Raw genomic sequence first — 19,210 nt, 5'->3', positions numbered from 1 at the left:
ACAGATGGTGGTGTAGATATTTCCATGTTTATTCAGATGACTGTGTAGATATTTCCATGTTTTTACAGATGGCAGTGTAGATATTTCAATGTTTATAGAGATGGCGCTGTAGATATTCCATGTTTATACAGATCGCGGTGTAGATATTTCCATGTTTATACAGATAGCGGTGTAGATATTTCCATGTTTTTACAGATAACGGTGTAGATATTTCCATGTTTACACAGATTGCGGTGTAGATATTTCCATCTTTCTACAGATGGCATTGTAGATATTTCCATGTTTATGCAGATGGCGGTGTAGATACTTCCATGTTTATATAGATGGTGGTGTAGATATTACCATGTTTCTACAGATAGCGGTGTAGATATTTCCATGTTTATACAGATCTTGGTGATGATATTTCCATGTTTATACAGATCGCGGTGTAGATATTTCCATGTTTATACAGATCGCGGTGAAGATATTTCCATGTTTATACAGATCGCGGTGTAGATATTTCCATGTTTATACAGATCGCGGTGTAGATATTTCCATGTTTATACAGATAGCGTTGTAGATATTTCCATGTTTATACAGATAGCAGTGTAGATATTTCCATGTTTATAGAGATAGCGGTGTAGGTATTTCCATGTTTATAGACATAGCAGTGTAGATGTATCCATGTTTATATAGATGGCGTTGTAGATATTTCCATGTTTATACCGATAGATGTGTTGGTATTTCTACGTTTATACAGATAGAGATGTAGATATTTCCATGTTTATACAGCTCACGGTGCAGATATTTATATCTTTACACAGATGGCATTGTAGATATTTCCTTATTCACACAGATGTCGGTGTAGATGTTTCCATGTTTATACAGATGGCGGAGTAGTTAGTTCCATGTTTATGGAGATGGCAGTGTAGATATTTTCATGTTTATAGAGATGGCGGTGTAGATATTTCCATGTTTATAGAGATAGCAGTGTAGATATTTACATGTTTATACAGATGGCTGTGTAGATATTTCCATGTGTATACAGATGGCATTGTAGATATTTCCATGTTTATACAGATGACTGTAGAGGTATTTCCATGTTTTACCAATGGCTCTGCAGATATTTCCATGTTTATAGAGATAGCGGTGTAGATATTTCCATGTTTGTACAGATGGCGTTGTTGATATTTCCATCTATACACAGATGGCCGTGTAGATATTTCCATGTTTATACAGATGGCAGCGTAGATATTTCCATGGACATGCAGATGGCGGTGTAGATATTTCCATGTTTATACAGATAGCGGTGTAGATATTTCCATGTTTTCACAGATGGTGGTGTAGATGTTTCCGTGTTTATACACATGGCGGAGTAGATACTTCCATCTTTATGGAGATGGCAGTGTAGATATTTTCATGTTTATAGAGATGGCGGTGTAGATATTTCCATATTTATAGAGATAGCGGTGTAGTTTTTTCCATCTTTCTACAGATGGCAGTGAAGATATTTCCATGTTTATACAGATGGCGGTGTAGATAATTCCATACTTATAGAGTTGTCTGTGTACATATTTCCATGTGTATACAGATGGTATTGTAGGTATTTCCATGTTTATACCGATGGTGATGTAGATATTTCCATGTTTATTCAGAGGACTGTGTAGATATTTCCATGTTTTACAGATGGCAGTGTAGATATTTCAATGTTTATAGAGATGGCGCTGTAGATATTTCCATGTTTATACAGAGTGCGGTGTAGATATTTCCATGTTTATACAGATAGCGGTGTATATATTTCCATGCTTTTACAGATATCGATGTAGATATTTCCATGTTTACACAGATTGCGGTGTAGATATTTCCATCTTTCTACAGATGGCATTGTAGATATTTCCATGTTTATGCAGATGGCGGTGTAGATATTTCCATGTTTATATAGATGGTGGTGTAGATATTACCATGTTTATACAGATAGCTGTGTAGATATTTCCATGTTTATACAGATCGTGGTGAAGATATTTCCATGTTTATACAGATCGCGGTGTAGATATTTCCATGTTTATACAGATCGCTGTGCAGATATTTCCATGTTTATACAGATAGCGGTGTAGATATTTCCATGTTTATACAGATAGCGGTGTAGATATTTCCATGTTTATAGAGATAGCGGTGTAGGTATTTCCATGGCTATAGACATAGCGGTGTAGATATTTCCATGTTTATATAGATGGCGTTGTAGATATTTCCATGTTTATACCGATAGATGTGTTGGTATTTCCACGTCGATACAGATAGCGATGTAGATATTTCCATGTTTATACAGCTCGCGGTGCAGATATTTATATCTTTATACAGATGCCATTGTAGATATTTCCTTATTCACACAGATGGCGGTGTAGATGTTTCCATGTTTATACAGATGGCGGAGTAGTTATTTCCATGTTTATGGAGATGGCAGTGTAGATATTTTCATGTTTATAGAGATGGCGGTGTAGATATTTCCATGTTTATAGAGATAGCAGTGTAGATATTTTCATGTTTATACAGATGGCTGTGTAGATATTTCCATGTGTATATAGATGGCTTTGTAGATATTTCCATGTTTATACTGATGACTGTAGAGGTATTTCCATGTTTTACCGATGGCTCTGCTGATATTTCCATGTTTATAGAGATAGCGGTGTAGATATTTCCATGTTTGTACAGATGGCGATGTTGATATTTCCATCTATACACAGATGGCCGTGTAGATATTTCCATGTTTATACAGATGGCAGCGTAGATATTTCCATGGACATGCAGATGGCGGTGTAGATATTTCCATGTTTATACAGATGGCGGTGTAGATATTTCCATGTTTTCACAGATGGTGGTGTGGATATTTCCGTGTTTATACACATGGCAGAGTAGATACTTCCATCTTTATGGAGATGGCAGTGTAGATATTTTCATGTTTATAGAGATGGCGGTGTAGATATTTCCATGTTTATACCGATAGATGTGTTGGTATTTCTACGTTTATACAGATAGCGATGTAGATATTTCCATGTTTATACAGCTCGCGGTGCAGATATTTATATCTTTACACAGATGGCATTGTAGATATTTCCTTATTCACACAGATGGCGGTGTAGATGTTTCCATGTTTATACAGATGGCGGAGTAGTTAGTTCCATGTTTATGGAGATGGCAGTGTAGATATTTTCATGTTTATAGAGATGGCGGTGTAGATATTTCCATGTTTATAGAGATAGCAGTGTAGATATTTACATGTTTATACAGATGACTGTAGAGGTAATTCCATGTTTTACCGATGGCTCTGCAGATATTTCCATGTTTATAGAGATAGCGGTGTAGATATTTCCATGTTTGTACAGATGGCGTTGTTGATAATTCCATCTATACACAGATGGCCGTGTAGATATTTCCATGTTTATACAGATGGCAGCGTAGATATTTCCATGGACATGCAGATGGCGGTGTAGATATTTCCATGTTTATACAGATAGCGGTGTAGATATTTCCATGTTTTCACAGATGGTGGTGTAGATGTTTCCGTGTTTATACACATGGGGGAGTAGATACTTCCATCTTTATGGAGATGGCAGTGTAGATATTTTCATGTTTATAGAGATGGCGGTGTAGATATTTCCATATTTATAGAGATAGCGGTGTAGATATTTCCATCTTTCTACAGATGGCAGTGTAGATATTTCCATGTTTATACAGATGGAGGTGTAGTTATTTCCATACTTATAGAGTTGTCTGTGTACATATTTCCATGTGTATACAGATGGTATTGTAGGTATTTCCATGTTTATACAGATGGTGGTGTAGATATTTCCATGTTTATTCAGATGACTGTGTAGATATTTCCATGTTTTACAGATGGCAGAGGAGATATTTCAATGTTTATAGAGAAGGCGCTGTAGATATTTCCATGTTTATACAGAGTGGTGTAGATATTTCCATGTTTATACAGATAGCGGTGTATATATTTCCATGTTTTTACAGATATCGGTGTAGATATTTCCATGTTTACACAGATTGCGGTGTAGATATTTCCATCTTTCTACAGATGGCATTGTAGATATTTCCATGTTTATGCAGATGGCGGTGTAGATATTTCCATGTTTATATAGATGGTGGTGTAGATATTACCATGTTTATACAGATAGCGGTGTAGATATTTCCATGTTTATACAGATCGTGGTGAAGATATTTCCATGTTTATACAGATCGCGGAGTAGATATTTCCATGTTTATACAGATCGCTGTGCAGATATTTCCATGTTTATACAGATAGCGGTGTAGATATTTCCATGTTTATACAGATAGCGGTGTAGTTATTTCCATGTTTATAGAGATAGCGGTGTAGGTATTTCCATGTTTATAGACATAGCGGTGTAGATATTTCCATGTTTATATAGACGGCGTTGTAGATATTTCCATGTTTATACCGATAGATGTGTTGGTATTTCCACGATGATACAGATAGCGATGTAGATATTTCCATGTTTATACAGCTCGCGGTGCAGATATTTATATCTTTACACAGATGGCATTGTAGATATTTCCTTATTCACACAGATGGCGGTGTAGATGTTTCCATGTTTATACAGATGGCGGAGTAGTTAGTTCCATGTTTATGCAGATGGCAGTGTAGATATTTTCATGTTTATAGAGATGGCGGTGTAGATATTTCCATGTTTATAGAGATAGCAGTGTAGATATTTTCATGTTTATACAGATGGCTGTGTAGATATTTCCATGTGTATATAGATGGCATTGTAGATATTTCCATGTTTATACTGATGACTGTAGAGGTATATCCATGTTTTACCGATGGCTCTGCAGATATTTCCATGTTTATAGAGATAGTGGTGTAGATATTTCCATGTTTGTACAGATGGCGTTGTTGATATTTCCATCAATACACAGATAGCCGTGTAAATGTTTCCATGTTTATACAGATGGCAGCGTAGATCTTTCCATGGACATGCAGATGGCGGTGTAGATATTTCAATGTTTATACAGAGAGCGGTGTAGATATTTCCATGTTTTCACAGATGGTGGTGTAGATATTTCCGTGTTTATACACATGGCGGAGTAGATACTTCCATCTTTATGGAGATGGCAGTGTAGATATTTTCATGTTTATAGAGATGGCGGTGTAGATATTTCCATATTTGTAGAGATAGCGGTGTAGATATTTCCATCTTTCTACAGATGGCAATGTAGATATTTCCATGTTTATACAGATGGCGGTGTAGATATTTCCATGTTTATTCAGACGACTGTGTAGATATTTCCATGTTTTACATATGGCAGTGTAGATATTTCAATGTTTATAGAGATGGCGCTGTAGATATTTCCATGTTTATACAGATCGCGGTGTAGATATTTCCATGTTTATACAGATAGCGGTGTAGATATTTCCATGTTTTTACAGATATCGGTGTAGATATTTCCATGTTTACACAGATTGCGGTGTAGATATTTCCATCTTTCTACAGATGGCATTGTAGATATTTCCATGTTTATGCAGATGGCGGTGTAGATATTTCCATGTTTATATAGATGGTAGTGTAGATATTACCATGTTTATACAGATAGCGGTGTAGATATTTCCATGTTTATACAGATCGTGGTGAAGATATTTCCATGTTTATACAGATCGCGGAGTAGATATTTCCATGTTTATACAGATCGCTGTGTAAATATTTCCATGTTTATACAGATAGCGGTGTAGATATTTCCATGTTTATACAGATAGCGGTGTAGATATTTCCATGTTAATAGAGATAGCGGTGTAGGTATTTCCATGTTTATAGACATAGCAGTGTAGATATTTCCATGTTTATATAGATGGCGTTGTAGATATTTCCATGTTTATACCGACAGATGTGTTGGTATTTCCACGTTTATACAGATAGCGATGTAGATATTTCCATGTTTATACAGCTCGCGGTGCAGATATTTATATCTTTATACAGATGGCATTGTAGATATTTCCTTATTCACACAGATGGCGGTGTAGATGTTTCCATGTTTATACAGATGGCGGAGTAGTTAGTTCCATGTTTATGGAGATGGCAGTGTAGATATTTTCAGGTTTATAGAGATGGCGGTGTAGATATTTCCATGTTTATAGAGATAGCAGTGTAGATATTTACATGTTTATACAGATGGCTGTGTAGATATTTCCATGTGTATACAGTTGGCATTGTAGATATTTCCCTGTTTATACAGATGACTGTAGAGGTATTTCCATGTTTTACAGATGGCTGTGCAGATATTTCCATGTTTATAGAGATAGCGGTGTAGATATTTCCATGTTTGTACAGATGGCGATGTTGATATTTCCATCTATACACAGATGGCCGTGTAGATATTTCCATGTTTATACAGATGGGAGCGTAGATATTTCCATGGACATGCAGATGGCGGTGTAGATATTTCCATGTTTATACAGATAGCGGTGTAGATATTTCCATGTTTTCACAGATGGTGGTGTGGATATTTCCGTGTTTATACACATGGCAGAGTAGATACTTCCATGTTTCTGGAGATGGAAGTGTAGATATTTTCATGTTTATAGAGATGGCGGTGTAGATATTTCCATATTTATAGAGATAGCGGTGTAGATTTTTCCATCTTTCTACAGATGGCAGTGAAGATATTTCCATGTTTATACAGATGGCGGTGTAGACATTTCCATACTTATAGAGTTGTCTGTGTACATATTTCCATGTGTATACAGATGGTATTGTAGGTATTTCCATGTTTATACCGATTGTGGTGTAGATATTTCCATGTTTATTCAGATGACTGTGTAGATATTTCAATGTTTTACAGAAGGCAGTGTAGATATTTCAATGTTTATAGAGATGGCGCTGTAGATATTTCCATGTTTATACAGAGTGCGGTGTAGATATTTCCATGTTTATACAAAAAGCGGTGTATATATTTCCATGTTTTTACAGATATCGGTGTAGATATTTCCATGTTTACACAGATTGCGGTGTAGATATTTCCATCTTTCTACAGATGGCATTGTAGATATTTCCATGTTTATTCAGATGGCGGTGTAGATATTTCCTTGTTTATATAGATGGTGGTGTAGATATTACCATGGTTATACAGATAGCGGTGTAGATATTTCCATGTTTATACAGATCGCGGTGAAGGTATTTCCATGTTTATACAGATCGCGGTGTAGATATTTCCATGTTTATACAGATCGCTGTGCAGATATTTCCATGTTTATACAGATAGCGGTGTAGATATTTCCATGTTTATAGAGATAGCGGTGTAGGTATTTCCATGTTTATAGACATAGCGGTGTAGATATTTCCATGTTTATATAGATGGCGTTGTAGATATTTCCATGTTTATACCGATAGATGTGTTGGTATTTCCACGTTGATACAGATAGCGATGTAGATATTTCCATGTTTATACAGCTCGCGGTGCAGATATTTATATCTTTATACAGATGGCGTTGTAGATATTTCCTTATTCACACAGATGGCGGTGTAGATGTTTCCATGTTTATACAGGTGGCGGAGTAGTTATTTCCATGTTTATGGAGATGGCAGTGTAGATATTTTCATGTTTATAGAGATGGCGGTGTAGATATTTCCATGTTTATAGAGATAGCAGTGTAGATACTTTAATGTTTATACAGATGGCTGTGTAGCTATTTCCATGTGTATATAGATGGCATTGTAGATATTTCCATGTTTATACTGATGACTGTAGAGGTATTTCCATGTTTTACCGATGGCTCTGCAGATATTTCCATGTTTATAGAGATAGCGGTGTAGATATTTCCATGTTTGTACAGATGGCGATGTTGATATTTCCATCTATACACAGATGGCCGTGTAGATATTTCCATGTTTATACAGATGGCAGCGTAGATATTTCCATGGACATGCAGATGGCGGTGTAGATATTTCCATGTTTATACAGATAGCGGTGTAGATATTTCCATGTTTTCACAGATGGTGGTGTAGATATTTCCGTGTTTATACACATGGCGGAGTAGATACTTCCATCTTTATGGAGATGGCAGTGTAGATATTTTCATGTTTATAGAGATGGCGGTGTAGATATTTCCATATTTATAGAGATAGCGGTGTAGATAATTCCATCTTTCTACAGATGGCAGTGTAGATATTTCCATGTTTATACAGATGGCGGTGTAGATATTTCCATACTTATACAGATGTCTGTGTAGATATTTCCATGTGTATACAGATGGTATTGTAGGTATTTCCATGTTTATACAGATGGTGGTGTAGATATTTCCATGTTTATTCAGATGACTGTGTAGATATTTCCATGTTTTTACAGATGGCATTGTAGATATTTCAATGTTTATAGAGATGGCGCTGTAGATATTCCATGTTTATACAGATCGCGGTGTAGATATTTCCATGTTTATACAGATAGCGGTGTAGATATTTCCATGTTTTACAGATAACGGTGTAGATATTTCCATGTTTACACAGATTGCGGTGTAGATATTTCCATCTTTCTACAGATGGCATTGTAGATGTATCCATGTTTATGCAGATGGCGGTGTAGATACTTCCATGTTTATATGGACGGTGGTGTAGATATTACCATGTTTATACAGATAGCGGTGTAGATATTTCCATGTTTATACAGATCATGGTGAAGATATTTCCATGTTTATACAGATCACGGTGTAGATATTTCCATGTTTATACAGATCGCGGTGTAGATATTTCCATGTTTATACAGATAGCGTTGTAGATATTTCCATGTTAATACAGATAGCAGTGTAGATATTTCCATGTTTATAGAGATAGCGGTGTAGGTATTTCCATGTTTATAGACATAGCGGTGTAGATATTTCCATGTTTATATAGATGGCGTTGTAGATATTTCCATGTTTATACCGATAGATGTGTTGGTATTTCCATGATGATACAGATTGCGATGTAGATATTTCCATGTTTATACAGCTCGCGGTGCAGATATTTATATCTTTACACAGATGGCATTGTAGATATTTCCTTATTCACACAGATGGCGGTGTAGATGTTTCCATGTTTATACAGATGGCGGAGTAGTTAGTTCCATGTTTATGGAGATGACAGTGTAGATATTTTCATGTTTATAGAGATGGCGGTGTAGATATTTCCATGTTTATAGAGATAGCAGTGTAGATATTTTCATGTTTATACAGATGGCTGTGTAGATATTTCCATGTGTATATAGATGGCATTGTAGATATTTCCATGTTTATAATGATGACTGTAGAGGTATATCCATGTTTTACCGATGGCTCTGCAGATATTTCCATGTTTATAGAGATAGTGGTGTAGATATTTCCATGTTTTTACAGATGGCGTTGTTGATATTTCCATCAATACACAGATAGCCGTGTAAATGTTTCCATGTTTATACAGATGGCAGCGTAGATCTTTCCATGGACATGCAGATGGCGGTGTAGTTATTTCCATGTTTATACAGAGAGCGGTGTAGATATTTCCATGTTTTCACAGATGGTGGTGTAGATATTTCCGTGTTTATACACATGGCGGAGTAGATACTTCCATCTTTCTGGAGATGGCAGTGTAGATATTTTCATGTTTATAGAGATGGCGGTGTAGATATTTCCATATTTGTAGAGATAGCGGTGTAGATATTTCCATCTTTCTACAGATGGCAGTGTAGATATTTCCATGTTTATACAGATGGCGGTGTAGATATTTCCATACTTATAGAGATGTCTGTGTAGATATTTCCATGTGTATACAGATGGTATTGTAGGTATCTCCAGGTTTATACAGATGGTGGTGTAGATATTTCCATGTTTATTCAGACGACTGTGTAGATATTTCCATGTTTTACATATGGCAGTGTAGATATTTCAATGTTTATAGAGATGGCGCTGTAGATATTTCCATGTTTATACAGATAGCGTTGTTGGTATTTCCATGTTTATACAGATCATGGTGAAGATATTTCCATATTTATACAGATCGCGGTGTAGATATTTCCATGTTTATACAGATCGCGGTGTAGATATTTCCATGTTTATACAGATAGCGGTGTAGATATTTCCATGTTTATACAGATAGCGCTGTAGGTATTTCCATGTTTATAGAGATAGCGGTGTAGGTATTTCCATGTTTATAGACATAGCGGTGTAGATATTTCCATGTTTATATAGATGGCGTTGTAGATATTTCCATGTTTATACCGACAGATGTGTTGGTATTTCTACGTTTATACAGATAGCGATGTAGATATTTCCATGTTTATACAGCTCGCGGTGCAGATATTTATATCTTTACACAGATGGCATTGTAGATATTTCCTTATTCACACAGATGGCGGTGTAGATGTTTCCATGTTTATACAGATGGCGGAGTAGTTAGTTCCATGTTTATGGAGATGGCAGTGTAGATATTTTCATGTTTATAGAGATGGCGGTGTAGATATTTCCATGTTTATAGAGATAGCAGTGTAGATATTTACATGTTTATACAGATGGCTGTGTAGATATTTCCATGTGTATACAGATGGCATTGTAGATATTTCCATGTTTATACAGATGACTGTAGAGGTATTTCCATGTTTTACCGATGGCTCTGCAGATATTTCCATGTTTATAGAGATAGCGGTGTAGATATTTCCATGTTTGTACAGATGGCGTTGTTGATATTTCCATCTATACACAGATGGCCGTGTAGATATTTCCATGTTTATACAGATGGCAGCGTAGATATTTCCATGGACATGCAGATGGCGGTGTAGATATTTCCATCTTTCTACAGATGGCAGTGTAGATATTTCCATGTTTATACAGATGGCGGTGTAGATATTTCCATACTTATAGAGATGTCTGTGTAGATATTTCCATGTGTATACAGATGGTATTGTAGGTATCTCCATGTTTATACAGATGGTGGTGTAGATATTTCCATGTTTATTCAGATGACTGTGTAGATATTTCCATGTTTTACAGATGGCAGTGGAGATATTTCAATGTTTATAGAGATGGCGCTGTAGATATTTCCATGTTTATACAGATCGCGGTGTAGGTATTTCCATGTTTATACAGATAGCGGTGTAGATATTTCCATGTTTTTACAGATATCGGTGTAGATATTTCCATGTTTACACAGATTGCGGTGTAGATATTTCCATCTTTCTACAGATGGCATTGTAGATATTTCCATGTTTATGCAGATGGCGGTGTAGATATTTCCATGTTTATATAGATGGTATTGTAGGTATTACCATGTTTATACAGATAGCGGTGTAGATATTTCCATGTTTATACAGATCGTGGTGAAGATATTTCCATGTTTATACAGATCGCGGAGTAGATATTTCCATGTTTATACAGATCGCTCTGTACATATTTCCATGTTTATACAGATAGCGGTGTAGATATTTCCATGTTTATACAGATAGCGGTGTAGATATTTCCATGTTAATAGAGATAGCGGTGTAGGTATTTCCATGTTTATAGACATAGCAGTGTAGATATTTCCATGTTTATATAGATGGCGTTGTAGATATTTCCATGTTTATACCGATAGATGTGTTGGTATTTCCACGTTTATACAGATAGCGATGTAGATATTTCCATGTTTATACAGCTCGCGGTGCAGAGATTTATATCTTTATACAGATGGCATTGTAGATATTTCCTTATTCACACAGATGGCGGTGTAGATGTTTCCATGTTTATACAGATGGCGGAGTAGTTAGTTCCAAGTTTATGGAGATGGCAGTGTAGATATTTTCATGTTTATAGAGATGGCGGTGTAGATATTTCCATGTTTATAGAGATAGCAGTGTAGATATTTACATGTTTATACAGATGGCAGTGTAGTTATTTCCATGTGTATACAGTTGGCATTGTAGATATTTCCATGTTTATACAGATGACTGTAGAGGTATTTCCATGTTTTACAGATGGCTGTGCAGATATTTCCATGTTTATAGAGATAGCGGTGTAGATATTTCCATGTTTGTACAGATGGCGATGTTGATATTTCCATCTATACACAGATGGCCCTGTAGATATTTCCATGTTTATACAGATGGCAGCGTAGATATTTCCATGGACATGCAGATGGCGGTGTAGATATTTCCATGTTTATACAGATAGCGGTGTAGATATTTCCATGTTTTCACAGATGGTGGTGTAGATATTTCCGTGTTTATACACATGGCGGAGTAGATACTTCCATCTTTATGGAGATGGCAGTGTAGATATTTTCATGTTTATAGAGATGGCGGTGTAGATATTTCCATATTTATAGAGATAGCGGTGTAGATAATTCCATCTTTCTACAGATGGCAGTGTAGATATTTCCATGTTTATACAGATGGCGGTGTAGATATTTCCATACTTATACAGATGTCTGTGTAGATATTTCCAGGTGTATACAGATGGTATTGTAGGTATTTCCATGTTTATACAGATGGTGGTGTAGATATTTCCATGTTTATTCAGATGACTGTGTAGATATTTCCATGTTTTTACAGATGGCATTGTAGATATTTCAATGTTTATAGAGATGGCGCTGTAGATATTCCATGTTTATACAGATCGCGGTGTAGATATTTCCATGTTTATACAGATAGCGGTGTAGATATTTCCATGTTTTACAGATAACGGTGTAGATATTTCCATGTTTACACAGATTGCGGTGTAGATATTTCCATCTTTCTACAGATGGCATTGTAGATGTATCCATGTTTATGCAGATGGCGGTGTAGATACTTCCATGTTTATATGGACGGTGGTGTAGATATTACCATGTTTATACAGATAGCGGTGTAGATATTTCCATGTTTATACAGATCATGGTGAAGATATTTCCATGTTTATACAGATCACGGTGTAGATATTTCCATGTTTATACAGATCGCGGTGTAGATATTTCCATGTTTATACAGATAGCGTTGTAGATATTTCCATGTTAATACAGATAGCAGTGTAGATATTTCCATGTTTATAGAGATAGCGGTGTAGGTATTTCCATGTTTATAGACATAGCAGTGTAGATATATCCATGTTTATATAGATGGCGTTGTAGATATTTCCATGTTTATACCGATAGATGTGTTGGTATTTCTACGTTTATACAGATAGCGATGTAGATATTTCCATGTTTATACAGCTCGCGGTGCAGATATTTATATCTTTATACAGATGGCATTGTAGATATTTCCTTATTCACACAGATGGCGGTGTAGATGTTTCCATGTTTATACAGATGGCGGAGTAGTTAGTTCCATGTTTATGGAGATGGCAGTGTAGATATTTTCATGTTTATAGAGATGGCGGTGTAGATATTTCCATGTTTATACAGATGGCGGTGTAGTTATTTCCATACTTATAGAGTTGTCTGTGTACATATTTCCATGTGTATACAGATGGTATTGTAGGTATTTCCATGTTTATACAGATGGTGGTGTAGATATTTCCATGTTTATTCAGATGACTGTGTAGATATTTCCATGTTTTACAGATGGCAGTGGAGATATTTCAATGTTTATAGAGATGGCGCTGTAGATATTTCCATGTTTATACAGAGTGGTGTAGATATTTCCATGTTTATACAGATAGCGGTGTATATATTTCCATGTTTTTACAGATATCGGTGTAGATATTTCCATGTTTACACAGATTGCGGTGTAGATATTTCCATCTTTCTACAGATGGCATTGTAGATATTTCCATGTTTATGCAGATGGCGGTGTAGATATTTCCATGTTTATATAGATGGTGGTGTAGATATTACCATGTTTATACAGATAGCGGTGTAGATATTTCCATGTTTATACAGATCGTGGTGAAGATATTTCCATGTTTATACAGATCGCGGTGTAGATATTTCCATGTTTATACAGATCGCTGTGCAGATATTTCCATGTTTATACAGATAGCGGTGTAGATATTTCCATGTTTATACAGATAGCGGTGTAGATATTTCCATGTTTATACAGATAGCGGTGTAGATATTTCCATGTTTATAGAGATAGCGGTGTAGGTATTTCCATGTTTATAGACATAGCGGTGTAGATATTTCCATGTTTATATAGATGGCGTTGTAGATATTTCCATGTTTATACCGATAGATGTGTTGTTATTTCCATGATGATACAGATAGCGATGTAGATATTTCCATGTTTATACAGCTCGCGGTGCAGATATTTATATCTTTACACAGATGGCATTGTAGATATTTCCTTATTCACACAGATGGCGGTGTAGATGTTTCCATGTTTATACAGATGGCGGAGTAGTTAGTTCCATGTTTATGGAGATGACAGTGTAGATATTTTCATGTTTATAGAGATGGCGGTGTAGATATTTCCATGTTTATAGAGATAGCAGTGTAGATATTTTCATGTTTATACAGATGGCTGTGTAGATATTTCCATGTGTATATAGATGGCATTGTAGATATTTCCATGTTTATAATGATGACTGTAGAGGTATATCCATGTTTTACCGATGGCTCTGCAGATATTTCCATGTTTATAGAGATAGTGGTGTAGATATTTCCATGTTTGTACAGATGGCGTTGTTGATATTTCCATCAATACACAGATAGCCGTGTAAATGTTTCCATGTTTATACAGATGGCAGCGTAGATCTTTCCATGGACATGCAGATGGCGGTGTAGTTATTTCCATGTTTATACAGAGAGCGGTGTAGATATTTCCATGTTTTCACAGATGGTGGTGTAGATATTTCCGTGTTTATACACATGGCGGAGTAGATACTTCCATCTTTCTGGAGATGGCAGTGTAGATATTTTCATGTTTATAGAGATGGCGGTGTAGATATTTCCATATTTGTAGAGATAGCGGTGTAGATATTTCCATCTTTCTACAGATGGCAGTGTAGATATTTCCATGTTTATACAGATGGCGGTGTAGATATTTCCATACTTATAGAGATGTCTGTGTAGATATTTCCATGTGTATACAGATGGTATTGTAGGTATCTCCAGGTTTATACAGATGGTGGTGTAGATATTTCCATGTTTATTCAGATGACTGTGTAGATATTTCCATGTTTTTACAGATGGCATTGTAGATATTTCAATGTTTATAGAGATGGCGCTGTAGATATTCCATGTTTATACAGATCGCGGTGTAGATATTTCCATGTTTATACAGATAGCGGTGTAGATATTTCCATGTTTTACAGATAACGGTGTAGATATTTCCATGTTTACACAGATTGCGGTGTAGATATTTCCATCTTTCTACAGATGGCATTGTAGATGTATCCATGTTTATGCAGATGGCGGTGTAGATACTTCCATGTTTATATGGACGGTGGTGTAGATATTACCATGTTTATACAGATAGCGGTGTAGATATTTCCATGTTTATACAGATCATGGTGAAGATATTTCCATGTTTATACAGATCACGGTGTAGATATTTCCATGTTTATACAGATCGCGGTGTAGATATTTCCATGTTTATACAGATAGCGTTGTAGATATTTCCATGTTAATACAGATAGCAGTGTAGATATTTCCATGTTTATAGAGATAGCGGTGTAGGTATTTCCATGTTTATAGACATAGCAGTGTAGATATATCCATGTTTATATAGATGGCGTTGTAGATATTTCCATGTTTATACCGATAGATGTGTTGGTATTTCTACGTTTATACAGATAGCGATGTAGATATTTCCATGTTTATACAGCTCGCGGTGCAGATATTTATATCTTTATACAGATGGCATTGTAGATATTTCCTTATTCACACAGATGGCGGTGTAGATGTTTCCATGTTTATACAGATGGCGGAGTAGTTAGTTCCATGTTTATGGAGATGGCAGTGTAGATATTTTCATGTTTATAGAGATGGCGGTGTAGATATTTCCATGTTTATACAGATGGCGGTGTAGTTATTTCCATACTTATAGAGTTGTCTGTGTACATATTTCCATGTGTATACAGATGGTATTGTAGGTATTTCCATGTTTATACAGATGGTGGTGTAGATATTTCCATGTTTATTCAGATGACTGTGTAGATATTTCCATGTTTTACAGATGGCAGTGGAGATATTTCAATGTTTATAGAGATGGCGCTGTAGATATTTCCATGTTTATACAGAGTGGTGTAGATATTTCCATGTTTATACAGATAGCGGTGTATATATTTCCATGTTTTTACAGATATCGGTGTAGATATTTCCATGTTTACACAGATTGCGGTGTAGATATTTCCATCTTTCTACAGATGGCATTGTAGATATTTCCATGTTTATGCAGATGGCGGTGTAGATATTTCCATGTTTATATAGATGGTGGTGTAGATATTACCATGTTTATACAGATAGCGGTGTAGATATTTCCATGTTTATACAGATCGTGGTGAAGATATTTCCATGTTTATACAGATCGCGGTGTAGATATTTCCATGTTTATACAGATCGCTGTGCAGATATTTCCATGTTTATACAGATAGCGGTGTAGATATTTCCATGTTTATACAGATAGCGGTGTAGATATTTCCATGTTTATACAGATAGCGGTGTAGATATTTCCATGTTTATAGAGATAGCGGTGTAGGTATTTCCATGTTTATAGACATAGCGGTGTAGATATTTCCATGTTTATATAGATGGCGTTGTAGATATTTCCATGTTTATACCGATAGATGTGTTGTTATTTCCATGATGATACAGATAGCGATGTAGATATTTCCATGTTTATACAGCTCGCGGTGCAGATATTTATATCTTTACACAGATGGCATTGTAGATATTTCCTTATTCACACAGATGGCGGTGTAGATGTTTCCATGTTTATACAGATGGCGGAGTAGTTAGTTCCATGTTTATGGAGATGACAGTGTAGATATTTTCATGTTTATAGAGATGGCGGTGTAGATATTTCCATGTTTATAGAGATAGCAGTGTAGATATTTTCATGTTTATACAGATGGCTGTGTAGATATTTCCATGTGTATATAGATGGCATTGTAGATATTTCCATGTTTATAATGATGACTGTAGAGGTATATCCATGTTTTACCGATGGCTCTGCAGATATTTCCATGTTTATAGAGATAGTGGTGTAGATATTTCCATGTTTGTACAGATGGCGTTGTTGATATTTCCATCAATACACAGATAGCCGTGTAAATGTTTCCATGTTTATACAGATGGCAGCGTAGATCTTTCCATGGACATGCAGATGGCGGTGTAGTTATTTCCATGTTTATACAGAGAGCGGTGTAGATATTTCCATGTTTTCACAGATGGTGGTGTAGATATTTCCGTGTTTATACACATGGCGGAGTAGATACTTCCATCTTTCTGGAGATGGCAGTGTAGATATTTTCATGTTTATAGAGATGGCGGTGTAGATATTTCCATATTTGTAGAGATAGCGGTGTAGATATTTCCATCTTTCTACAGATGGCAGTGTAGATATTTCCATGTTTATACAGATGGCGGTGTAGATATTTCCATACTTATAGAGATGTCTGTGTAGATATTTCCATGTGTATACAGATGGTATTGTAGGTATCTCCAGGTTTATACAGATGGTGGTGTAGATATTTCCATGTTTATTCAGACGACTGTGTAGATATTTCCATGTTTTACATATGGCAGTGTAGATATTTCAATGTTTATAGAGATGGCGCTGTAGATATTTCCATGTTTATACAGATAGCGTTGTTGGTATTTCCATGTTTATACAGATCATGGTGAAGATATTTCCATATTTATACAGATCGCGGTGTAGATATTTCCATGTTTATACAGATCGCGGTGTAGATATTTCCATGTTTATACAGATAGCGGTGTAGATATTTCCATGTTTATACAGATAGCGCTGTAGGTATTTCCATGTTTATAGAGATAGCGGTGTAGGTATTTCCATGTTTATAGACATAGCGGTGTAGATATTTCCATGTTTATATAGATGGCGTTGTAGATATTTCCATGTTTATACCGACAGATGTGTTGGTATTTCTACGTTTATACAGATAGCGATGTAGATATTTCCATGTTTATACAGCTCGCGGTGCAGATATTTATATCTTTCCACAGATGGCATTGTAGATATTTCCTTATTCACACAGATGGCGGTGTAGATGTTTCCATGTTTATACAGATGGCGGAGTAGTTAGTTCCATGTTTATGGAGATGGCAGTGTAGATATTTTCATGTTTATAGAGATGGCGGTGTAGATATTTCCATGTTTATAGAGATAGCAGTGTAGATATTTACATGTTTATACAGATGGCTGTGTAGATATTTCCATGTGTATACAGATGGCATTGTAGATATTTCCATGTTTATACAGATGACTGTAGAGGTATTTCCATGTTTTACCGATGGCTCTGCAGATATTTCCATGTTTATAGAGATAGCGGTGTAGATATTTCCATGTTTGTACAGATGGCGTTGTTGATATTTCCATCTATACACAGATGGCCGTGTAGATATTTCCATGTTTATACAGATGGCAGCGTAGATATTTCCATGGACATGCAGATGGCGGTGTAGATATTTCCATCTTTCTACAGATGGCAGTGTAGATATTTCCATGTTTATACAGATGGCGGTGCAGATATTTCCATACTTATAGAGATGTCTGTGTAGATATTTCCATGTGTATACAGATGGTATTGTAGGTATTTCCATGTTTATACCGATGGTGATGTAGATATTTCCATGTTTATTCAGAGGACTGTGTAGATATTTCCATGTTTTACAGATGGCAGTGTAGATATTTCAATGTTTATAGAGATGGCGCTGTAGATATTTCCATGTTTATACAGAGTGCGGTGTAGATATTTCCATGTTTATACAGATAGCGGTGTATATATTTCCATTCTTTTACAGATATCGGTGTAGATATTTCCATGTTTACACAGATTGCGGTGTAGATATTTCCATCTTTCTACAGATGGCATTGTAGATATTTCCATGTTTATGCAGATGGCGGTGTAGATATTTCCATGTTTGTATAGATGGTGGTGTAGATATTACCATGTTTATACAGATAGCGGTGTAGATATTTCCATGTTTATACAGATCGTGGTGAAGATATTTCCATGTTTATACAGATCGCGGTGTAGATATTTCCATGTTTATACAGATCGCTGTGCAGATATTTCCATGTTTATACAGATAGCGGTGTAGATATTTCCATGTTTATACAGATAGCGGTG

Source organism: Pan paniscus, chromosome 7 (assembly GCF_029289425.2).
Source record: "Pan paniscus chromosome 7, NHGRI_mPanPan1-v2.0_pri, whole genome shotgun sequence".
In the NCBI taxonomy this organism is placed as follows: Eukaryota; Metazoa; Chordata; class Mammalia; order Primates; family Hominidae; genus Pan; species Pan paniscus.
Note: the sequence above shows the minus strand (reverse complement) of the source record.